The sequence below is a fragment of the Lagopus muta genome, chromosome 1, assembly GCF_023343835.1.
Source record: "Lagopus muta isolate bLagMut1 chromosome 1, bLagMut1 primary, whole genome shotgun sequence".
In the NCBI taxonomy this organism is placed as follows: Eukaryota; Metazoa; Chordata; class Aves; order Galliformes; family Phasianidae; genus Lagopus; species Lagopus muta.
In genome coordinates, this window is record NC_064433.1 from 58,539,851 (window position 1) to 58,559,815 (window position 19,965).

The window sequence follows — 19,965 nt, forward strand, 5'->3', positions numbered from 1 at the left end:
TTTACCATGACTTTATCCTCTTTCTCTCTGGTTAATGGACAAAACCTAGACTAGGTTGCACTGGTATCCAGGTGGACCTTGGGTAACAATGTATCATTCCTATTTTATTCAAGCAGTTTCAAAATTTATTATGCAAATTTCTGTGTTTCTTTGTGGAAGAGGAAATCGAAGAATAAATGAGAGTAACAGAGGGGGTAGGGGAAATGAGACCATTACGTGCAGATAGTTCAGCAGACAAACTCAAAGCACAATAACAAAGTATTTAGCATTTCTTGTGATGAGACAGACCAAGCTGCTAATTTAGCACATTTAGAGAGCTACTGTTCTAGCATCTGGAAGACAAGGCAAGCAGTGTAACAGTACTGCACTTGAGAAAGCTGCAGGATGAGAGCACAGAGGTCAACTATCTTCGATTACCTCTGGGCTGGTTATACAAATGGTGATTTACCAGGGTCTATTAGCAGTTAGTCAACATGATCTAAGGAAATGCAAGGAACAACAGATCACATAAACTAAAAAGCAGAAAACCTCTCTTCAGAGACTGAAGTGGAGCTACCAACACAGAGGCAGCACTGAAGATCATATCTGAAAATCAGTTGCTACGGGGCAAACATTTTTCTCCAGGCCACCACAACATGCCAGTCAGTTTTTGTAGGATTGACAGATACGGAGTAAACGAGCAATTCAAACTTGTTTCTTTATTAAGGCAAGTTCCATGTCATACATCTAGTTACACGTGCACACTTCACAACTACCTGTCGCAACTGAGATCAGGAGTCTGGTGCAGCCTTCAGTATGGTTTGGGTTTGTTGACTGTGGCTTCTCCTCACATGCTGGTTTTCTTGGTTTCACAAGGCTTTGTGGTTTCTTTGCTACTTACTGCTGAATCCTCAGTTGAAAGTTGAGTACTAAGCAAACAGGAACCAACTACAATGAGCCGAGACTAGCAAATGATGCAAACAGGAACTAGGTGTAACAAGCACTGATGTTTCCATTGTTGACAGAAGAACATGTTGTAAAAGTACAGGAGTAAAGAATCAAGTCAAATCATTGTTTATAAAGCATACATGTAAATGAGAAGTGATAATCGTGTGGAGAGGTTTTCTCTAATAGAAGAGTACTCTACTTGGAAGGATGATACAATCAAGCAGTCACATCAGTAACACTGCACTGGGCCAAAATTTTCTAAATAACAATGTTGGAAACACCAAATTTAGAAACAGGAGAAGTGAAATTAAGGTTAACAAGTAAGAAGCAATTAGGGGAAGTATTGTTTATTTGGGATGAATCATAGAATCATGATGATTGGAAAAGACCATCCAGTCCAACTGTCCATCCATCACCAATATTTCCTGTTAATCATGTCCTTCAGTACAACATTTAAACATTCTTTGAGTGCCTCCAGGGTTGGTGACTACCACCTCCCTGGACAGCCTGTTTCAGTTCCTGACCACTCTCATGGAGAAGCAATATTTCCTAACATCCAACTTGAATCTCTCCTGGCGCAACTTGAGGCTATTCCCTGTAGTCCTATTGCTAGTTACATGGGAGATGAACCCAATCTCCACCTCATCACAGCTTCCCTTTGGGTAGTTGTTGAGAGTGGTAAGGGCAACCCTGAGCCTCCTCTTCCAAACAATCTCAGCTCCCTCAGCTGCTCTTAATAAGGCTTGTGATCCAGACCCTTTGCCAGCTTCATTGCCCTTCTCTGAACATGTTCCTGTGTTCGGAGTGCATCTAGTTAATCTAGTCAGACGAAGGGAAGTAGGTGTAGGCAGAGTGTGAGAAGGTGCTTTCAGGGAAAGATAAAATGGGTAATAAGGCATAACATAGAGAAAAGAGAGGTGTGGATCCTCTTCAACTAGGAGCACTGGTGCCTATTAATGCTTGATAGTTCTCAGAGTGGAGGAGGCAGATGTACTTATTATTTCTATTATCCTTATCAAAAATAGGTAGCATATCTCTTTTCACCAAAAGAAACAAAGTTTCTCTTGTGATGGAGGTGTTGTTGAACTGCATCCATTTTTTCTTATTATTTGGACCTATGTTATGGCCCTGAGGGCATGCCATACTAGACCATTCCTGCACAGCTCCCCAAGAGCTCCCTTACCAGCCAACAAACCAGGCCTCATTTGTGTCCCCAGTGCCATCAGCTCCTGACTTAGCAATGTCACAACAGGGCCCCACTGAACCAGGCCAACCTACAGATCGATGGCTTGGCCTAACAATTATAAGTATGGCAATTTTGGGAATAGATTGAACTTCGTGGAAACTGTATGAATATTAATATGCTAAATGTACAAAATGAGGGTGATTTAATTATGGTGTCTGCATTCTAGGTGAAGAGATTCGCATGCACCCTGAAACAGTTGAATGTTGCAATAATTAGGAGCTAAGGTCACTGTGACCTGATGATTATCAGCAATGGTATGAGGTTCACTTCATAAACTGGGACTAGATGATGAACACCCATGTCCTTGACCCCTCACCAAACTTTTGAGTCCTTTCCTTACATGGATATCTATGGGGTATAAAATAGCAGTTCTAAGTAGTGCATCCATTTCAACTGTGATGCATGTCCCCTTTCTTTCAATTTGGCGTTTCATTAATTTGATATGATGGAGGACCCATCCTATTCATAGTTACAGATGGACTTTCCTCTTTGTCTTTTAAATTCTTCCATCAACAGCTTCACATACAAGCTGTACCCCACACCTCTGCATAGATGTATATTTAAAGAGGAACCTTAGTTTATATTATTCCTGCCCTTTTAAGCTTCTGTATTTTTCTTCTGTCTCTGACCATCCAGATGCATGCATCTCAGATACTCAGGCTAAAACATCTTCCTCTGAAGAAGTTTCTAGTGAAATTAAAGGCATATAATAATAATAATAATGTGAAGACCTAAATCTCAAATGCCAATGAACTAGAACTTCTTAAAGATTAGGGATAAGTGGTGATTACAGTCCTTCCCACTTACTATTCACTGTCTTCTGTAATGCTTCTATAGCAGCTCTGTTTCCACGTACAGTTTTTGTGATCAAGATGACAGTCAATTGCAGCATTTGCTTTTTCCTCAGACCTTGGAGGGTAAAGTTACGGTTACTTCACTCTTGAAGTAAAGGCCTCCAGCTGTCAGTGACTTCTTTAGTTGTACAAATGGAGTGCGTTTCCAGTTATTGTGTAACATCTTGCAGTAGATGTTCATTTATTCCACTGTCTTCTTTTCTCTTTCCTGCTTTTTTGACCTTTGCGTTTCTGCTGGGCACTGAGATTTGCTGTTACTGATTGTACCACATCTCAGACTGGCAACTTTTTTAAGAGGCGTACTTACTACTCTTTCATTCAGCTTCCTAATTCTGTTCCTCTGAGCTTTTACCTATCTAATTCACAAATGGTTTCCAGAGCATCTCATCTATTTATCCGTCTTGTTACATAGAAGACAGGAAGCTTATTTCAAATAAGGATCTGACTTCCACCACCTTTTGGCTCATGGAAGTAACCAGAACCGTATTCCTTCCTCACAATAGTGTCTGGCCTTTTACCACTTCACAATCTCAAAGATCACACGCAGATCAGTATGCTGGGATCTACTTGGCAACACTGACAGAACTTCATCCTCAAGAATGTTCAGGGCTGCTCATGCAATGTACCATCTTCTACTCCATGTTGAACTTCCACTAATATCAAATTTTTGTAATGCTGGAGTTGTGCACTCATGCTTCAAAACTTGATATATTCTCCCGCATAGTGTATTCTTTTGCAGTGGTTGGATATTCATGTTTTTGTCTCTCATTAAAAAGGGCATGGCATCATAAGCTGAAGAGAATCAAAAAGATATGGAAATATGCCATAATTATACAGATATCAGGAAAAAGTAGATGCAAAAAGGTTTCATGCATTAATAATTTCAGCTTTGATAAATAAGGTGAGTTGTCATGGATGCCAGAACAAGACAATATGTACTATCCAGTCAAGAAATGTGGAATGTGGTGAAACTATTAGAACTCTACATTCCAGGCAACACTATCAAGATACTCTATCTTAAATTATGATAAACTACATCAGAGAAGACATAAGGCATGTAATTAAGAAATTATTACACTCTGGGCAACCTCAGGGCTGGGATTTGCCAGCGCTACCTATGTCTGGGCTTGTCTTGGTCTGCCTGGGGCTTTGCCTTGGCTTGTTCAACTGTAATGTCAGCTGCCTTCCAATCAGATTATTATCAGATCAACAATTTCAGCAGTCATTAGTTTTGTGTGTGTGCTGTACTGCTATAGTACTTCTAATGAAGCTCTGTTACAATAGTTAGTAAAAATAGGTTGCTACTCTGTGCAGCAGCGCTGTCTATGACTGAGAAGTGTAGAGGAGTACACACATAGGATGATAGCTGCGGCCTTGAAAGAAGAGACATCGGATGATACCAGAGGCCCCAGGGTTTTAAACAAGTCCCCAGTGCTCAATTACTGGTCACTAAAGGAATGCAGCCTTGGGAGCTGCGTAAAATCAGTTTTGAGGATAACAAAGAGCAAGCGTCCAGCATTACATGAAATACACCATATGCAGATGACTTGGTTATAATTAGGAAATGTGTGGTAATGGAGTAATAAACATAGTTTGTGTTGGAATAACATGCATATGAAAAATAAGAACAAACAAGAGTAGACACGAACAAACCCCCGCTGTCAAGCACCATCCTCCAAGTCAGGACCAAGGGGCACTCATGAATCATCATAACCATCCTTCTAGAGTAAGAATTGCCCGTGTCAACTTTATGAGCCAGAGGAGCAGCAGAAGCATGAGTCTAACAACAGGGAATAGACTTACGTACTAGGAATTTTCTTCAAAACTGTTTTTGCTGCTAATTATTATGGCTTTTTTTTCTGTAATACTTACGTGAATATTGTCCCAAAATCTGAGCAAAAAGCTGATATAAACAGAAGCAAGATATTTGTTTACTACATTTCTGCACAGGATGGATGCTCGGCTGTTCATTCACAAAGCTAGCACACTCCCTCCATAGTTTTTTTTCTTGTTTAGACCAAAAAAAAATGCAAAATTACCATAAGGCTACATTTATTCACATGAATACTTCACTTCTTTTTAGAGTGCTAGCCCTTTCTACTATCCATTCTTCTTCCTGTGATTATTTTTCAAGGTTAATGTGATTTGCAGCTAGTACATTCCATTCAACCCCTCTTCAGACTGAGATAAACTCAATAAATACCTTCTTTCAATGGTCTGGCCAACTTGTTTTCTTTCAATGGTCATGCTGACTTGTTCCCTCTGACACTATTTCCTCCTTTAAGACTCAAAGCTTTAATCTTTCATTTAACTCTCACCTTGGTGCTTCTTTTCTAACGGCATGATGTGTTTTATTATCTCTTTTCTGTCCTTGTATCCTGACACAGATGATTTCTCTTTCCCTATCATTAAAACCTCTGATGATTAATTCCCACAGTTTTGGAGGATTTTTTGTGCAATGCACTATACTACACTGAACCATAAACTAAATGTATGTGAATATGCAATCCCATTAGCAATTGGCCTTATTTATAAGTATTCATTGAGACAAGCAGATATATGTATTTGTATATACATGTCCCAAAGCATAGATTGCACCAAAAACATCACCAAGTCTTCAGGTAATTATTAATTTCTACACTTAACAAAAGTCACATCTTCCTCCCTTACCCTAGTAACAAATTCACGAATTTGGACTTCTGAAAACAAGATTAAAATGATAGGGGTTCGTACTACTAATACACAAAATAATGTCAACCATCCTTGATGACGGTCTAACTCAGCATTTGCACCTACCGAACTCCAGCTGCAGTACAGAGGTTCATTTTTTTCTTGGAGATCTTCATTCTTAATTCCCTTGATAGAGATTCAATCCTGATTTCTCTGGAGATGCCTTCGTCACTCTGCTGTAGTGGATGTAGGAGCTCGCTCCCTTCACCTTCAATGCTGTGTATGTAGCCAAGAGACTAAAAAGGGGTTTTTTTCCCTTTTTATTTTTGTGGCTCATCCTTCCAGGTACAGATATATAGCATGTCTCCAGGCATGGGCTGGGGCTTCCAGTAGTATTCCAGAGGGATTCACAGGGTGAGATATCAGTGCAGAGAAGGTAATACTCACAAAAGGAACAAGTGTTCCCTTAACAACCCATCTCTTTTTATGTATGCCTGCTCACTTCTATGCTGCATCCTACTGATGGAGTAGGGCTTCCCATACATAATCTCAAAAGTGACATCAAAGACTTAAACGCTTTGGTTGATGTTTAGGGCGTAGACCTCTTTGTACTCCAGACAGGTGGGGACAGGTCCAGACAAAATAAGCAAGCCTGTGTGCCAAAGAGGTGCTAGAGAGCAATATATGTACCAAGAAAGCAGGATGTTTCTCAACATCAGTACCGTATACGGGCAAACTGAGAGACAACCAGTGAGCCTTTGCCCAATTTAGTATCTTGCACAGATGCAGTTTCACAGTGTATTAGCATAAGCATGCGATTTCCTAAAGATGGTGGGCAATAAGTTCCATATAAGGTGTGTTATCAACCTACTATTTTAAAGAATGTTTTATACCTTCCCATGGAAATAGGAAGGCAATGTTTCTTAAAGTTATTGCATTCATTCTGTCCTGTGCTAGGCCCTCCCTACTGTGTGTAACTGACTTATCTCATGTTAGCAACTATTCTACCCGATCAGAATGCTACAATCTCTGCTTTACTCTGTTCAGCGTCCCTCTTGTGATAAAAACAAAATATTTGACATACTTGCCCTATCTTGTCCTAGGCTCTGCCTCAACAGCTTTTTGTGGAAAACATAACTACTTTTTGTGGAAAAGATAACTATTTTGCAAGAAGGTTCTAAGTTCAGTGGGGGCCTACACCTTGGTACAGAAAATGCTGGAAGCTTCCACTACAAAAACGCAATCTACCTCACGCAAATGCGTATAAGTGTGCTGTTGTCCCTTGATATGCATATTAGAAGGATAAATCCCTCATGCACCTAGACTGCAGTAAAACAGTGTTGGCTTTCTAAACTATAATTTTGTTTGGAGAGTTTTCTTGGGTACAATTTTCCTTAGCAAAAGAACTTCTTCCCCTACCTGTGGTGTCATCTGGACTCTGGGTAATGCAAGAGGTAAAACCTCCACCCACCTCAAGCGGGTTTCCCGACGCCATTTTGAAAGCTTTTGCCCTTCCTACTTGATCATGGCCTCCAAGAGTTATGTAAGTCCCATGTAAACTGTAGGAATTTAGAAAGCCCTTGAACCATTTCCAAGTTAAAATGGGGTCCGTTATCTGAAGATAGCCCTTTGGGAATTCCAAATCTGGGAATATACCACTTTGACTACTTTCCTAGCCATATTGGTGACAAGGGAAAGCATCATGTCATTCAGAAAAAGTATCCACTAAAACAAATGCATTTTTTGCTGCCTGCTATTTGGTAACTCAGAAAAGGCTTTTTGCTGTTATTCCACAGGAGTTACTACTTTCCTTACTTCTTCAGATCTCAAGACCCTTAGAGATGAAATAAGCAGTCATGACCACAAATTGCCCTCCTCTTGTTTTTTTTCCAGATTGGTTGTTTCAGAGTGATATATTGGAGAGGTCCCCCACACTGACTTAGATAACAGTGATATACTGGGCTTCTTGAGTTGATAAAGAGTGTTTTTCTTATCATCAGACTCAGTGTGTTTTGCTTAGCATCAGCCAGTTTTGTGAAAGCAAGTATTGTTCAGTTAAGTATGTTTAACATCAGACCAAATATATTTTGCTTAGCATTAGCTAGCTGAGCGATGTCACTGCTAACGTAGCAGGAGAAAGGGAAACAAAAAGTGCTTCACTCACACTCATTCTTTTATACGGTAAAACTCACAACAGTAGGAGTCCCAGTCATATCACCAAGTGAGTGTGTGGTGTGGCCAAGATGACCTGTATGACAAGGAAGACAAGGGATACTAGCTACAGAGTGCAGATTTATCTTTTCAGATACCCCTTGAGTGGGGACAACCAGTTTTCAAATAGGCTTATAACATTTCAAGTATGTCTAGATTTGATAGTGACTGTAATCTTTTCCCTTTTCATCCAGCTTTCCCTTTATGACCGTCCATTTGCTTCTTTGTGGCTCTCTCCAAGCATTTGGTGGCTTCAGTTCTGCTTTTCTAAATATTCTCACTTCCTGCTTTCAGTAAGTCCTTTGTTTTCCCACTCTGCCTTTTGGTGTTACGTAATCTTGATAGCAATTGAGATAACAATTGCGGTTTGTCTCTGTGTCACCAGCACCCACCGCTCTGTTAACCCTGCTATTAGCTGTAGTGCTTTCATTAGAAACATCTGCAACGGATCCAAACACTGTATAGAGACTGTTGGTCTTTTTGTTTGTTTGCTTGTTTTTGTTTCATTTTTAAATCTAAATCGGCAGTTGCTATGTATAGCTTATACTATTTTTGTTTTCCAGTATAGGGATCCGAGCCATTTCATTTTACAACAAAGAGGTAATAGTGGAAAGATTTTCTTTTACTCTCCCACTCCAGATTGTCTGCTGGGTATGGAGGCAGCTAGTGAAACAAAGCTCACTACAAGACTTATTAAACTTTGTAATTAGCTGACTTTGCTTCCTTGTGTTTTCACCCTCTAAAATATCAGAATGTGTCTGAGCTGGTTAGCCAGGATGACACACAGGAGAAGATGAATCGTCTCTACATGACCCAAGATGAGCAAAAGCAAACTGCCCTTAGACAAGAAGCCTTATTCAGCCTTCTGGAGTCAACAGCTATTGTGATCTCTTGCCTTGCCATCTTGTACTCCATCTGAGTCCATCTGAGTCTCAGGTTATCCTTTGACTTTCCCTATCTAATTCTCTTCTGGCTCCTTACCAGTTCATTTATATTCCGTCATCTTGTCTTACAACTTTATTCTCTTTATTCTCTTGTTCTCTGGTTACTGAATAAAGTCATGCAAGGGTTGTACTGGGATCCAAGTGCACCGATGACTTTAAGTAACAATACATGCCATCATTTCAGTTGTTATTCCAATACCTGTAATCAAACAAATGGAAACGTACAGCTTCAATAGTGTTTGCCTTACATAATTGTTTTGTATGTGCAATTACATTACTTCAACATATAGTCATCCAAATGTATCCTTGAGATATAGGAGCTAGATGGTCAAGAAAATAGATGCACCTTGTAAGTTGCAAAGGATGCAATTGTTTTGTGACAAGTTTTCAGGTGGCAGCAGATAGATTGTTTGCAGAAGCCATGGGGCTCGTAAGATGGGAACTGGTGTTCAGTGCTGTTTTCAGCAAAGCACCACACAAAAAGAATTGAATTTTAAAAAGAGCAAAGAGTTCAATTGAAGGACACACCAAAATAACCATCAGGGGCTTCAGCATCACCATCAGAAAAAGACTGAGCATGTGCAAGAGGCAAAACCCTATGTTAGTGATTTTGGGGAAAGTACTGAATATGTATGTACTGCCTGGAAAAACCTTTACATATGTAACACAAGTAATGTTTTTAAGCTGAAGATCTTAAGGTACACACTTTAGGTGAAATGAACCCCCGCACCCAGTGCTGTAATAAAAAATGACTGCTTCTTAATACCATGTTGGTCTTAAGGAGTTTCATTCAGACTGGAGTTTGTGTGAGCGACGAACTCATGTTTCTTCATGCCCACACACACTTCTATTCCCATTTTATTCAGAACAACCCGAGTATTTATGTTGCAAATTCCTATGTAAGTTCTAAATATGTTTGAAGTTCATTTTTAGGATCAGATTTCAAAATGCTTGCTGCTTGTATGCTATTGCACTCAAATATAACATGAGGTAACTTGCTAACTTTGTGTATTCAAATGTCAAACAAGTTCTAGCTGGACTGACTATAGAAAAACCTTCTGATTTATGATTTCCTGATGTTTCTGGTCTGTTAAGCTTCCCAGTTATTCTGTACCTTTGCAATAAGAATGCTTTCAGTGTAGGCAAATAGATTGCCATAAAGCTTGCTAAGGTTTTTGGAATATTCATGTATTCATGGACTCATCAGCTTAGGATCATATCGTGTTATGAGAGCTAATCAAATGCCCTAAAAGTAGGCCTACATTTTTCTTTGCTCACCTCTCTAAGGAAAGTGCCACGCAGAAAAATACAGAAAGCTTAAAAGCTTACAGAACATTTTGTGCCAGAATACAAACAAAAGAAAGCCAGTGACTATCAATCACAGCATTTCCAGGCATCATTTATTCTGCACCTCTTTTGATTTTCCATATTTTTCACACAGAGGAGTCCCAGTCACAATATACTCAGATGTAAATACATCATCTCAAATCTACAGTGGTAACCCTTTGCCTATGCAGGATTAAATTAAGCTGAGACTTATAAAGCTGCCTCTTTGTTGTGTAGAAACAATCTTTAACGTATTTGATTTTTACCTAAATGCTAAATGGTGTGCCCAATTGCAGCCTATTTCATCTGCTAGCTGATCTGCTTAGAGAAAAGTCCCACACCCTCTGGGTACCCCAGCTCTGAAGAGAGCCTTGGCCACCTGGTCACTGATTTGAATAGCATAGGTTTGGTTGCATGGCTTGTGAAGGCTCAGCCTTTGAGATTTGTGGTAATTTAAGTGTTGCAGTTACAGTTTCCCTTAGGGTGGCTGTAAAAGGCTTGATTTAGTTTCCCTGCTTTCCACTTGCAAATAATCTAGTACCACAAAAGTGTTTTATAACCTGCAATTTACAAGTCAGTTGAATTCTGCCATGAAGCACGATAGGATTTTATGGTATTTTAAGTGCCTCCTCAGAAAATCCTGTATTGTCAGCTAGCCTTTTCTGGAGGAATGTTTCTATCGAGTTGTTTGATGGTACCTACAAAGACAAGTCAATAGTTATTTCTTCTCACTGGAGTTTGCAGGAACCGTTCATAACTGAGGTGAACATCATGGCAGTAATGATTCTTTTGGCGCTGAAGAAGAATCTTGGTTCTCCTTTGGTTCATTCAGGCCTGGGCTCCACTGACTACAACTGATTACTCAGGCCTTGGGGCACTGCAGTATTATTTTTTTCTGACCGCAGGTATTTGGAACTCATTTCAGGGATTTTGGATGTGACTGGATTAACGCCTGCCTGTAAGGCACAATGCGGTTCAGTCTGTACAGTCAGCTTTCTGTTTCTGCATGGGGAGTGCTGCGGCGTGTGCAAATTTCCTGCACTTCTGTGGGGTGGTGAAACAATCTCTTATGTGCAGATGTAATTTGTTCTTTTATACAGTTTGACTGATTTTAAGATCTTTGTCTCAGACACAATCAACCACAGGTCCGAATATGCGTGCTTAAGTTTTGTTTTTTTATAAGATCAGTTCTGAGTAGGTGAACAAGTGGAGATATATGGGGAGAATACAGCAGGGAGTTGTGTGCTTCACATCATGCAAAAGAGGTTTATAGGAGAGAAGGCTTGATCTGGAGTCATGCCATCTGAAGTTGGGAAGAAAATTCTCTAATCCCAATGTGGTGTTGAAAAGCAGCATTCCTTTATTCCTCACAATATGTACCGGGCAATTTGGCAAATCAAGGGCACACTTTCAGACTTCTACCTTTAAACAGTTAAGACGTACACATGCAATACATTGGCATGCACATTCACTCTATTCCAAGAGTTCATTAATACATGAAATGTCCTGGGCACACACGTTTGCATCTAAGGTGATCTTACAACCACTTGCTTGCTCCACTTTATTTCTCCTTTAGGTTCATCACAGTGACTTCTGGCCAACCTTTAGCTGTTTTACCCAATTTGGAAAATTTCCATTGCTCTTATGCCACAATGAGCAACTTTCTATTCTGGTGCACTATAGCCCCAAACAACATATGTGAAATCCAGGAAGAAGTCCTTGCACCTGTCAGATGCAAAGATGAAAGTAGTCAATTGTGACTCCAGTGCTTCTGTGAAGCAGAATCGTTGAGAGAAACAAGGCTGTATACACACCAAGCAAAGCTAAACTGCAAAATTTTAGAGCTAGCATTCATCATCTCCTTTTGCTAAAGTAGTATGTTGGCCCTTAAACTTATATACTGATCCCAATCTCTAAAACTTGTATCAGTCATACAAGGATTTTATAGTCAGCATCTAACGTGGACCATCTGCAATAAAAATCCTTCCAAGATGTGGGCAGATAAACATTTTCAGCTCCTGCCACAGGCACTAAGTGGTACAGGAGCTTCATGACAAATTAATGTTTGTTTAGAGTCACCCTTGCATGAGTTTGCATAATATTATCTCCATTTACACATAATATATAGCAAGAATTATATAATAAGAAAAAAATTAAGTTCATATGACTATTGGTTACTCAGTTTATAGTTCTATAGATATACCAGATTTCCAACAGAAGAAGTCCAGTATAGACTGTCTTTTTCATTTAACCCTCTTTCTGGACATAGCTGAAATGGCAAAATATGTTTTTTTGCTATCTGTGGCCCGTTCTACTGTTACCTTCAAGAGTACAGCATTAACCACTATAGTCCACTTCTAAAGCATGACTGAACTTGGATTTCCAAGCTAAAACGTTTTCTCTCCCAGCTACTTATTAACCTCTGGAAACAGCAGCTTTTGTGGACCTGCTGGCCAATTAAATCTAAACTTGATTCTTGTTGAATCAAAAACAAATCCAGAGCATTTCACTTTAGTAATGTTTTTCCCAGGGAATCATCCTAATTTTCACAAACCATTTCTAAACGTTAGCCTAAATTTTGAAATCAGCCTCCTTTGAATTGTGTGATTACTTTAATTCTCCAGACACTGTAGGAAAATTAGCTCTGCTAACATACCAAGGACTGTGAGGCCATAGTGAATTTGATGGTGATCCCCAGCTCCTCTTCTCTGTCACCCAGCAGCTGCTTAGGCACAGATAGATGTTTCTGGTAGTGGCTGGGCTCTGTATTGAAGGTGTAAGCAAGCTGCTGAGAGGCACATGGTGGAGCAGGACACAGGATGCTGGCAGAGGTGAGGCCCAAGATGCTCCATTTGAGCTAGCAGGAGGGTCTGACTCACCTGTGCATGCAGGTGGCCAGAGCATTGCAGAGGTGTCCAATCTGCATGAACTTTAGCAATTCTATTAAGGCCTTTCTCAGTGGTTAAGCGTCAAAACATCAGGAAAACGGGGAAAAAATGTTACTGCTATACTGAAGCCACTGTGATTTTTCCTTCCTCCAGGCACTGAGCCTGTTCTGTAACTCAGGAACAGTGATTGTGAGAACTGTCCCTGGAAAACTGTGAGAGTTTAATAAAGAATGGCATGCTTTCACACATGAGTGTGAAAACTTGTTCATGGGGGAAAATCACAAGGTCATGAGCAAGGTAATGGGAATTTTTCATATTTTTCAATGTAATGAACATTCTTATCTCAGTATCTTGATAAGAAAACGCTACATGGTCCTTCTGTCAAATATTAAAATGCCATTGCATTATGCCTGTGCACACATCCAACTCTACTTCAGTGTTTTCTGCTGGGATCTCGCCAGGTAAAAAATAATGGAGACAACAGTGCAGTCAACAGCACACGCACGCACACAGTGTGCCTGAAACCTTTTCAAGTGCCCAGAAACTGGGACAGCAGCCAGAGGATAGGACAGAAAAACATGGGACAGCATGTGGAGAGAACAGCCTTTCCTTCCCCCTGAGATGGGGGTGTTACACTGCAAAATGCAGCCTTAGGCACCTCCAGGTTAAGGAAAAGAGGAGTACAGGGGCTTCCATCCGCTAAAGCAGACGAGTGGTAACACTCCTTTTTACTGTACAGATATTCAGTTATCCTAGAATGTGAGCCTTAAAAAAAAAGTAGAATATCAAACACTTTTGAATAGGAACAAAAATCTTGAGTTTCTGAGGACATGCTGATTAGATGTGGACATTTGAGAAAAATAACTGCATGTTCTGCATGTTGTTGTCAAAATGTGATTACGTGGAGTGCCCCAGGTATAACAGAAACTCCTTGACAAAGAAGATCAGATTGAAACCAATCAACCTCAGGTCCCTTTTTCTTTGAACACCAGATAGAATTTTAAAGTAAATAATTATCAGAAAACTCACCATTATTTGTTAATTCCTTCTCAGGCACCTAACAGTCATAGCAAAGACAAACTCTCCATCTCCGCTCTGTTGCAGTCAGTGCGTCGCATTTTAATTCTGATGGATGCTCTTTCCTTTTTCTCTTTGTCACCCTTAAGATTAGTTTTGCCCTGCTCCCATGTTTGCATTCCTTTGACAATGAGCAATTGGGCAATGGGGACCAGTTTTTGCACTCTCCTGTGTGCTCCCTTCTAAGGCCTGTTACTCCATTTATATATTCCCCCACACCACATCTTTGAGCTAATGCTGTAAATAGTTCATTGCAGTCAGCATAAACACTTGTTACTAGAATCTGTCTAAAAACTGGTGTTAGTGTACAATCATGTAAAGTTAAGCAAAAAAACCTACAACAGATTGTGCAGCGGACAACTGGTGATTAGAAAAATGCTGTTACATCTTGAACTATCACCAGATCTCAACCAGTACAGGTACAGCATTACAAGTCATGAAACCTCGTTATCTTGATACCAAGTATGTCTCCTGTAACTTGTGAAAAAATCACTGTGTTTCTGGGCTACAAAGACAAATATTTATGCGTCATATCAGCTACAATGACTTCTGCTGGTGCAAAAATCAGAATGACAGCAACAGAAACAGATGGAGTTAACTTGACAAAGGAATATTTAATTTATAGCTACACCAAGCGCTGCTTCTGTTGTCCATAAATTCATTACCTGGTGTGCAATGAGCCTGGTGTGCAGTTCCCACATGCTCAGGAGAGATACTGCTTTTTGTTCAGACCTGGGTGCCAGTGAAAGTTTCCACAAGTCAAGCACACCAGTGCAAGTTTTTCACTATATTTACAGAGCCTATATAATGTATGTAGTCTGCCTATCTAGTGCGGAACAAACACCTACTACCTACATATCCATAAGGTCAAACAACATGATATTCCATCCACTTCTGGCTACTTGCAAGGGGTTGCTTGGGGTGGAGTGTACAAGTATGTACACCAAGAGTACCACAACTCTTGGTGGTTGCTTTAAGTGGAGTATGTTTTTTATCTATATGTGATCTCATGTCACCTAAGGACAAGCTGGACTGTATTCCTCTTGTCAACTTTTCTCTAACCTTTGTGAGGAGAACAATTGTCCTTGATTAATCAGGTAATATAAATTGTCAATATATCCATGTTTTAGTATCATCAGCACTCAGTCAAAGGGTTCTACATTCATGTTGATTAAACACAGACAGTACCCCTTCTTATCAAAGGGAAGATCATTATAAACATTTTGACTGTCTCCATTACATGCATCTCCTCCCTTTGAAAGTTTCAAGTATCTTATTTAATACATACATTCTCTCCCATACCTGCTATCACTTCCATCTTGGTGCCTTCACATCTTCATTCCATCAATGGAACAATATTGCCATCTCTAATGGTTCTTTTTATGTCTGTATCCTAAAGAATCTGGAACATTCAAAGTTCTGTAACTCAAGAAAGTAACATTAGTTCCCGAAATTATTTTGTTACGTATTTGCAATTCTGAAAAATTCCTAGAAAAACAATAAAAGGTTCTGGAAGCTAGTTCCAGGACAGATCCCTGGGGTACACCACTCGTGATCAGCTTCCACCTGGACAGAGCTGTTGACAACCGCCCTCTGGCAGGGTGGTGCAGGACTGTATCAGAGGCCTTGCACAAGTCCAGGTAGATGACATCAGTTTGCCCTTTCTTTGTCCACTGAAGCTATCACTCCATCACAGAAGGCCACCAGATTGGTCAGACATGATCTGCCCTTGCTGAAGCATGCTGTCTGTCTCATATCACCTCCTCATCTTGCTTGTGCCTTAACATCTTTCCAGGAGGATCTGGGCCTGTTCTCCAGGTCTTCCTTTCTCCCTTCCTTGAAAATGGAAGTGATATTTCCCTTTCTCCAGTCCTTGGGGACTTAGTCTGACAGCTGTAACTTCTTAAATACGCTGGAAGACTTCAAGCTCCTCACATCACTCAAGATTCTGCTTTCTCTGTCTCAAAATTGGGCCTTTCTAGATAAATATAATGAAATCCTTCCCCTTGCAACTCCCATATGATCTTCAGTTTTATAAGCCATCAGGTAGCCATTCATTCTTACCTCAACTCAAGCTGGTGGTACACTAAACACCCCCATCTATAAGTATCCCCTCCCTCCATTCCACCTTCCATGTTTTTTTCTCCCTGTGGACAAGCTGCAAAGTGTCCTAAACTTGTTACAGCTCTCTGAGCAACTGCTGACATCTTTCCCACAATAATTGCCACAGTGCAACATCTCATTTCTCTCCTTTTGGACAACATAGGGCATTATTCCTTGCCCACACACAAATCAGCCTGGTAGAGCAACGAAAAGCCACTAGTTCATCCCAGTCCAAGAGGTGACACCATTAACATGACACACTTCTTACTAACTAGAGACATAGTCCAGCTCACAGTACTTCATCCACAGCCTTTTCACCTGACAGCAAAGTTACATTCTCCACCAAGTTACAAAAGCAAGATCATGAAAAACAGTACTACTGAGGAATGAAAGGACCATGGTTAGTTGAACAGCTTCAGTTTCCTTGAGGGTCATAACTATGCTGGCACAATCTCTTTGTCCATGGTGCATGGTTTTAGTCAGTAAAGCTGTGTCACTAGAAATAATGAAATAAAAGCACCCTTGTTCTTTTATTTGAACAACACATTTTAGACAAGGCTGCTCTTTCCTGGACACCAGCTTGTACACAAGATTTCACTCAAACTGAAGAATTTAATCCTTAGCCCCAGAGCAGTCAGAAACAATATTCAGTAAGAAATAACTAGATATGTTATCCAAGAAGTCTTTTATGACATACCTTGAATCATCTAAAACAATATGCCACCACGATATGGTGTGACATGGAGCTATGTGGAAGGAAAAGGATGTTGCTCATAATTTTTATTGAAAATAAAGATATCTTCAAATCATGTTACTGACAAAATTCTATTGCTCATGCAGAAATGTTTCATTACTATGATTTTTCATATTCCAGTATTTCTTTAATTTCATTCCTGTATTTTCCTTATTAATTCACACATCAATAATTCACTCTCAAATGCACAGAATCATGGATCAGTAAGGTTGGAAAAGACCGCTAAGATCATCCAGTCTGTCTACCTACTACCAGTGTTGCCCACTAACCCACGCCTCTCAGTGCCACATCTACGTGTTCCTTGAACACCTTCAGAGACAGTGACTCCACCACTTCCCATGGGAACAAGCAGCATGTTCCAATGCACCACTACTCCTTCAGAGAATTTTCCTAATATCCTGTCTTGATCATGCTTACTGACGTGAATAATAATTTTAAAAGTAAAAGGCATTTTCTCTAAGCAAAAAAAAAAGTCAGAAGATACAAAAGTATGAAACAGATAGAATCCCATGATCACATACATTTTTTTTACTCTGCCTTTTTGCTTGAGGATGTCTGACTTCTGAATAAAGGTGTCTCCTTTTAGACAACTTCAGGACCTGCAAGTTCGTGCACCAAGACCTACTTTCTGACAGAAGATCTGAAGTTGGAAGATGAAGGAAGTGTGCCTGGTGGGTGGCTCAAACTCATTCAGACACAGTTCTTGTGTCACACTGGGAGCTGTATTGCATAACAGATGCAAAATGGCTGTGAAAAACTGACAAGGACAGTAAAACTTTACCAAACACAGATGCATATATATTCTGCACAGATACAGCAAACAGCTTTGAACTGTGCATTACATTGGTACTTCGTACATGTTGAACAAGACATGGATGAAATGATTCTCTTTTCAGTGGGGAAAGAGGCATTCTGAATAAACTTTCAGTCACAGTCAGGGAGCTACCCTTTGCTATAATTTGTGGTGCCCTGCCACCACCACCAGTGTGCTAACTTCTCCACTCAGATGTATTTATATGGTTCTTATGCTATTCATGCTAGGTTTCCGTATTTAGCCTCATGATGAGGTCACAGTTGCAAAACTGGTGTGTGAAATTCAAGAGCTCCATCCCACAGCAAAAGCTAGGTGTAACACTGGCAAAGCAACAGTCTGGAAGCTCACAGTGTAGAAGTGTAAATAGTAAGCCAACACGAGCTTCTGAAATATTAAGCAAGATTTTAGTGATGCTTACAATAGAAGTATATGCTACTTTCTTCCTCTTTCATTCATAAATGCAGAAGTAATTACTGTCAGTATAAATCACTGTAGTCCTACTATCACCACAACAGAAATCCAGTCAGTAACACTGACTGAAAACGTATCACAAGGAAAATGGGTGAATACAGTAAGGAAGAGAATGTTGTCTGAGTCCTCTCATTTACTTTTTAAGGCTGAGGTTTAATAATGTTCTCACTGGTCAGCAAGGCTTCTGCCTGCACCCATAAAGTCACCACTCCTGGCACTGGAGGACCTCTCAGCAGGTGAAGGCAGCTGGAGGGAACATTTGCTATGATGACACCATGACTGTGCTCTCAGCTCAGAAGATTCCTCAATGGAGTAAATTTTGGGGAACTCTTCGGCATCTCCAAGCTGAGGCTGAATTCATATTAATATTATTAACATTAACACCACATCCACAACCCACAATCCAAACAAACAGGATAAATATGTAGGCCACTTGGAAAGTACTGCCCTCTATTATTTCCAAGGAATCATCAGTGACTACAAAGAACACTATTTAATAGAGAAAATTCTCAACTACAGAACACTGTTTTTGATATAGTCACCACCATTAGCTGTGCATTTTCACCAGTGATGAGCAAGAGCCTGCAAGTCATATTTGCAAACATCTGCACCAGCAGAAGTGACCCAGTATCATGGTCACCACTGCTGAAATGCAGCACCCACTGCCTCACTGTGCTCACATCCACTGTTGGGTCTCCATAAACATTCAGCAAGCACTGATGAATATCAATGGATATTTTCACATGGAAGAATTCAGTGGTACATCTTTGCTTCATACGCACTTCCATGTCAGATGCCATTTTGTCAGACTTCCCCTCTGCTGCTATCTGTCACACAGCAACAACATCTAGTGGAATATTGGTGGGAAAGTTCAGCCATACCACCAACATCCATCTCAGACACTGTGGGCCAAAATAGTAAAATAGGAGGCATTATTTTCAGAGCAGCCCCCATAAAAGCTATTCTGCAAGTTTAAGCTCAACTCTTGTGAGTTCTTGCTTTTGAGTTATCAACTTGTGCATCACTTCTATTTATACTCAGTCAGGTCTCAGTCAGGATGTAGAAACACAGTGCACTCATTTACACCTCTATTCTTTACATAGCAGGCAGCACCTGTTAGTGGCACTGATTCCTGGTGCTATGATTTGTCAGTTAGAGCAGTTTACTTGTAAGCAAAAGGCAATAGATAACCATAGCTAACCGCTTCCTGCAATTCAGCACAAAGAGAAAGGCCCACCACAGTACAAAGCTAGCAAATGGTTTTGCACCGGTTTCATTTTCTACTCACACATATAAACCCCATGTATGCCACAACTGGAAAACTACAGTCTCCTGAGCATTGCTGTACATTTTTATTCCATTCATAAAACCTTATTCCGGCTATTAAGAAACAAGCCACAAGACAGTGGGATTAGATACTGAGAATTGTACAGACCTTGTCTATTTTTGCATTCTTACATTGTGCTGACTAGCGACATTAAAAGAAGCAGAAGCACCAGGCACAATCCTGGGTTCTGTACCTAAAAATGGGACAGACTATGAAGGAAGATCATTTTTTGTTAAGCTGCATAATTTTATTAATAGTTGCTTCAAGCTACAGTGAAAAATAATAAAGCGGGATGTTCATTGCACAACCTTTTCTTGTAGCACATGGCAGTGGACAAAATGAAGCCCTTCTGA

The 19,965-nt window shown here is 40.1% G+C and overlaps 1 protein-coding gene and 1 long non-coding RNA gene across 2 annotated transcripts in view; both read right to left on the minus strand.

Moving 5' to 3' along the window:
- RESF1 (retroelement silencing factor 1) overlaps nucleotides 1-19,965 on the minus strand; it is a 72,186-nt gene that overhangs the window by 29,467 nt on the left and 22,754 nt on the right. The window lies entirely within an intron of this gene.
- LOC125688351 (uncharacterized) lies at nucleotides 513-18,942 on the minus strand. The gene is made up of 3 exons (XR_007374684.1): nucleotides 15,446-18,942; nucleotides 5,824-9,051; nucleotides 513-3,819 (listed from the first exon to the last, which is right to left on the minus strand). It is a non-coding gene; the product is annotated as an uncharacterized LOC125688351 (long non-coding RNA).